The 6,000-nt window shown below is 44.0% G+C and overlaps 1 protein-coding gene across 1 annotated transcript in view; it reads left to right on the top strand.

Moving 5' to 3' along the window:
* Positions 1-1,183: 1,183 nt before the first annotated feature.
* USP18 (ubiquitin specific peptidase 18) overlaps positions 1,184-6,000 on the top strand; it is a 31,758-nt gene continuing 26,941 nt past the window's right edge. Inside the window, exon 1 of the mRNA XM_020904057.2 lies at positions 1,184-1,256. The gene's annotated coding sequence lies outside the window, so the exon portion shown is untranslated. The remainder of the gene's footprint in view (positions 1,257-6,000) is intronic.

The following is a 6,000-nucleotide window of genomic DNA, read 5'->3' as shown; positions in this document are numbered from 1 at the left end:
GGAACCAAACTAGACTCCCTGCATTGGAAGTTCAGTTCAGTTCAGTCCAGTGGCTCAGTCGTGTCTGACTCTTTGCGACCCCAAGAACTGCAGCATGCCAGGCCTCCCTGTCCATCACCAACTCCTGGAGTCCACCCAAACCCATGTCCATTGAGTCGGTGATGCCATCTAAACCTAATTCAGTCTATATGACAGGTTCCTAATAGAGGCCCCATTTTTATTTCAGTTTTATAGGCGAGAATACTAATTTTCAGAGAGGCTAAGTGGGTCTTCCCAGGTGGTCCAGTGGTTAAGATTTCCCCTTCCAAATCACTGCAGATGGTGATTGCAACCATGAAATTAAAAGAGGCTTACTCCTTGAAGGAAAGTTATGACCAACCTAGACAGCATATTAGGTTTAGAGCTTAGTAGCGACTTTCCTGGTGGCTCAGATGGTAAAGCGTCTGCCTACAATGCAGGAGACCCGGGCTCAATCCCTGAGTCAGGAAGATGTCCTGGAGAAGGAAATGGCAACCTAATCCAGTATTCTTGCCTGGAAAATCCCATGGGTGGAGAAGCCTGGTAGGCTAGAGGCCATGGGATCCCAAAGAGTCCTACACGAGTGAGCTTCATTTTAGCGAACCTGGAATTTCTCAGGGACCCAGTGTACTTGAGGTTTTAAGGTGGAACAGTTAGTTCACTTTCTTTTCCCCACCAGCACTGCGTCACAACGGGTTCCCTGTCCCGGCCCTTGCACCTCGCGCCGCCCCACGGTCACCAGAGGACAGCAAGCTTCTTATTGTAACTCTCTACCATATGTATAATCTACAAGCCATCCAATTTTAAGATACCCAATTTAAGAAATTACAAACAACAACAACAAAAAAAACCAAAAAACAAACAAAAAAAGTATTACATCATCGCTTCAAGAAAGAAAAAAAATGCTGCCACGTGTATTAAGAAATGTCAAACGATTGTAAAGCACCTCCGAATGATTAAGGAGATCTTAAAATGTCCAAACAAGAGCTTATTCTAGGAACCAGCTTAAGCCTTGTTCTGCAAACGGCGCTCCACATTTAACCTGCGGCGGAGGCTACCACGAGGCGCTCAACTGCGCCTCCTCCGCTGAGTTTCGCTTTCAGTTCGCAGGAAACGAAAGCCCTGCGGCAGGGCGGGGGCGGGGACGGGGCGGGGACGGGGGTGTGGGCGGGGACAGAGGTGCTGGCGCTAGGGCGCCCGGTGCGCGGGCACCAGAGGGCCAGACGTAGGGAACCGAGGTGAGTAGGGAGGCTCGGGGACCGAGGCGAGGACAGGGGCGCGGCGACGGACGAGGGGACCGAGGTGGACGGACCGGGCCTTGCCCGCCGCGCCAGCCCCGCAGCCTCCTGGAGGGCCGGACACTGGTTGCGCTTCCCCAGTATTCGACTTGGCAGCGCGGGTCTGACGCATCGCGGCTCTTAGGGCAAGTTTGGTGGTACTTACTTACTGCAGACTTTGTCTCCAGGGAAGATAAGGCGAGGCTCTGCCCGTTGCCTCGTGGCTACTTAAGGGATTTATTTGGGCTCCGCGGATTATAATAATGGTCTGTATTCGTTAATAGGTGTATTGGATCGATGCAGTTTTCCCACGCTGATGTACTGATTTAGACTTTTTGCATGACTTTAAAGAAGAAATTGCAAAACTGTCGAAGTTTGTAAAAAAATTGCAAAAAATGCAGACAAATCTGTGAGATAGAAATAAGGTTTCTTTAATCCTCAACTCGCTATCATTTTATTGGGTACTATGCCAGAAATTTTTATATGTACACCTCTTCAAAATTGCTCTGTAAATCTGCTCCCCCCCCCCACCTAACGTATATTATGGACATCTTTCCATGGCAAGAGATACGGTAGGTCCACCTCGTTTTAAAAACTGGTGGAAAATATGAGGTACGTCTTTCTATTTAAACACTCCGTGGACATTTAGGTTCTTTACTGTTTTTACTGGTATGGATGATACAACAGTATTGTTCACAGTCACAATTGTGCGAATATATGAGCATATTTGTGGAGAGTTCCTATAAGTAGAATTGCTGGGTCAGTGGGCATACAAACTGAGAAATTTGAAAGATTTTGTTAAATTGTGCAAATCAGAATATTTTAGTCTGAATTTAGACCTTTAAACCTAACACTCTATTCTATGGCCCCTGAAAATCTGGACTTAAAGTGTTTTGAAAATTAAAGCACAGCCTTTACTTTCATGCTTTTTACGGCATTGAGGTAGCTATACTTTGAAATCATTGAAATAGGGGCAAATATTTAAAACATTTCTTTTTGGTGGCTCAGATGGTGAAGAATCTGCCTGCCATACGGGAGACCTGGGTTTGATCCCTGGGTTGGGAAGATCCCCTGGAGAAGGAAATGGCAACTCACTCCAGTATTCTCACCTGGAGAATTCCATGGACCTAGGAACCTGGTGGGCTACAGTCCATGGTGTCACAAAAGAGTCAGACATGACTGACACATACTTTCCATTTGGTGTTACACTGTGAGGGTGAGGTGGGGGCTTCAGCCTGGACATTTAGGAGGTCTGCTGTGCTCATAGGAACCAGACAGGCCATCAGCTAACAGGTACACAGCTCCATCCTGGTTTTTTGGATCTCTATCAAGGAACTGGGGGGGAAAAAAAAACTTATTATTTATTTTTTTAACCAATAAAAATTCATTGCACAGTATGGATGCCTTTATATTAAATATGGTGATGAGCTTGCAAAGAGGTTTCATCTGGTGTGTTTCAGTTTATGTGCCCAGTGCATTACCGTTACTGGAGAAGCACACACAGACATGAAATATGAGATCTGAATCTGTTGCCATGATGGGTTGGATTTGGACTGTGAGGCTTGTATCACATTCCAGGCATGTAGGTTTTGTTCCTCTTTGGGCATTTAAAGATGGAGTTGGTTTTCCTTGCAGAGAGTCTAGTAGTGAGTGAAGAGCCCAGTTAGAGCCTGGGGCCAGCCCGGGTTTCCTGCATCGTGTCTTACGCTGTTTCGCTGAAGTCTCCGGTTGTTTCTGTGGCTACAGTGGTGGCAGTCTAAGCCAGCTGTTTCTGTGCTTCACATCTCCCATTTATAAGAGTAAAAATTTTAGGAAGAGTGGGTTAAGTTAGTTTTGTTCTTTGGAACCTAAAATTTTGTTAAATAAGAGACTATTTTTCAGAGCAATTTAAGTTCACAGTGAAACTGAGTACACAGTGTTCCTATATACCTCCTGCCCCTCCAGCCTCCTCCACTGTAAACAGTTTGTTACAATTTATAAACATAGGTCATTATCATCCAAAGGCTGTGCTTTACATTAGGGTTCATTGTTTTGTGCATTCTGTGAATTTTGACAAATGTGTAATGACATGTATCTATCATGTATCAGACAGAATAGTCTCGCTGCCCTAAGAATCTTGTGTTGGAGCCCATTTTTCAGTCATGTATTGAGTTTGAAAATTCAGCATCCTTAAAATATAAATATTCCTCGAAATATATCCATTCTCCTTTCCCCCGTCGCCACCTGCTTGGCTCACTTTCCCCATCCTTCTCAGATCTTTAAGTTTCACTTTCCTCTCTTTTTTGCCCCACCTACCTGTCTCCTCTGTGACTAGCTCTGAAGTTTCTTGCCTTTCTCTGTTGCCCTTAGGGATCTGGCCTCTCACCTCTCCAGATGATACCTCCACTGGGTTTTGCTGTCTTATTTTCAAAGTCTGGCAGACTGCAGAGTAATGTCTCTGGAAAACAGGCTGATCCGTTCCTACTGTTTTATCAGATTTCCTTCGATGTGGTCTCAAAGTCCTAGGTTTTGCTCATGGAATTGTCAACTGCCATCATTTCTCTGTCAGTTTAACTTTTCTAGGCTGAGCCTCATAAGAGGAACAACTGTTTATGACTACTGAAAATATTTACAAAGAAAAGAGACTGTTATTTGAGCCATTTAACATGAGCCTGTTAATCATGCCACTTATATTGAGCTGTTTCTGAGCTTCTTATGTTCTCCTCCCTTTACCTTTTATAAAAGGATTGAGAAAAAATTGTAAAACTTCTCATTCCTAATTCACTAATTTTTTGGATCTCGGAATAGAAACACTATTGCTAACAAAGGTTCCCTTAAAAGATATTAAATCTTTTAATATATTTATGCTTTAAATGATTTATTGCTTATTTAAAATCATATTAATTATAGGAAATTAAGAAATTAAGAGAAATAATCCAGGGAAAGACAAAAATGATTTGTAACCAATTGGAATTACCCTTTAATGACATTTTTGATATATTTTGTCCCAGTCATTTTTTCTCAGTGTGTGTAGTTATGTTTTATAAAATTGTGTTCATACTATGTAATTTGTAAAATACAGAAAGAAAATAGGCTGTAAAAATGAATTTTGGTGAACAGTCTTCACGTAGATCTTTGTATGTATCTCTATTTCTTGAAGCCAGAGTCCCGGAGCAGAGTCATATTAATCAGTAGTCTTTCAGCTAAAAGTGTCAGGAACCCATTTCAGGCTAATTTTAAACATAGCAGAGGGGACTCTGAGTGGAGACCTCTGGGGGGCAGGCATCTGGAGGCTGGGTTGGTCCAGGGCCTCAGCTGGTGGTCTCAGGACTCTGTCTCCTCCATCTCTTGGTTCTGTTACCTGTCATTGGCTCTTTTCCTTGGCTGGGGGTTTTTCTTCCTGTAGTGGAAAAGGTGGTCTTATTTTCAATCTTCTGGCCTAAAATCTCATCTAAGAAGTCTAAAGGCTGATTATTTTCAGTCCTCATTGGGTCTCGTGACCATTGCTGAAACAGCCACCATGAGCCCTGCGAGGCCAGGCTTCTGAGCCAGGCAGTGGGTGTGGGCTCCACCTAGTCTTCATAGTCTGAAAGTCGAAAGAGTTTTCGTAAAGAAAAAGTGAGTCTGCTACCAAAAGGTGGGGTACTGGGCTGCAGAAATGACCGCTGTCCTCTGAAGTCGTTTTTGAGTTTGTGGTGCACGTTGCCGAGTGTGTGCCCAAGCTGACTGTGGTTGTCCACTCTCCATGGCTGTGTGTGGATGAGGAGCTGCTGCTCTGCACCTCGTCTGTGTCTGCACAGGTGACATCATGAGATCCTCACTGCTGATGCCTTAAATGGAAATAAAACAGCTGAGAAATCATGCCCCTTTAGGGAGAGCAATACTGGAACTGAACTGAAAACCGTCTTCATGAAATGACTTGAAGGTAGCTGGTCTGCACGCACACCTCTGTGCCAGTGGTCAGCCCCCTGCAGCCTGAACTTGGTCAGTGCTTGTTGAGAATAGCTTCTCAGTCTTAATGTGCCTGGAGGCACATTCACCCGGGAATCTTGTCGAAACGCAGATTCCAGTCCTGCCTCTTTAACAGACTTCAGGTGATGCTGATGCCACTGGTCCAGAGATCTGCCTTTCTAGTGACAAGATGTTAGACAAGTGGTGGCCAATATTTTAGCAAAACGAAAGAAAACCTCCCCTTCAGATCACAATTATACTCTCAATATCCATTAATTGAGAAAACACACTGGAAATTACTACATATTCAGAAAAACTTTTACACCTTTTGGCAGAACACTAAAGAGCTGAGTGTTAAACTCAATATTTGGTTAGAGGTGAGGCCGTATGCCTCTCGCCTGTGCTGAAATGCACTCCAATTTCAGCACATCGCTGGGGTTGAAGAATGGGAGGATCTTACAACTGGTGTTCCCTGAGAAGCGTTTGGATTCTCAATAAGGCTTTTAGTGTGGTTACTTCTTCAGTAGTTTCCAGTGAACAAACTGCAGGTGCTAAGTTCTGCAAACTACAGTGTTAGGGCGTGTGTGTGTGTGTGTGTGTGTGTGTGTGTGTGTGTGTGTGTGTTATTGTTTGAGTAGCCTTTTAATCACATAGTGTCTGCTATTCCATAGTGTTTGAACATCTCACATTAAGTTTGTGACAAAACCATTCCAAAATCTCTGATGAAGGACAGCAAAACTGCCTCGCTGTCTTTCTGTGACCAGGGTTTCTTGTT

The sequence above is a fragment of the Odocoileus virginianus genome, chromosome 23 (assembly GCF_023699985.2).
Source record: "Odocoileus virginianus isolate 20LAN1187 ecotype Illinois chromosome 23, Ovbor_1.2, whole genome shotgun sequence".
Taxonomy (NCBI): Eukaryota; Metazoa; Chordata; class Mammalia; order Artiodactyla; family Cervidae; genus Odocoileus; species Odocoileus virginianus.
Note: the sequence above shows the minus strand (reverse complement) of the source record. Positions and strands in the feature narration are given on the sequence as shown.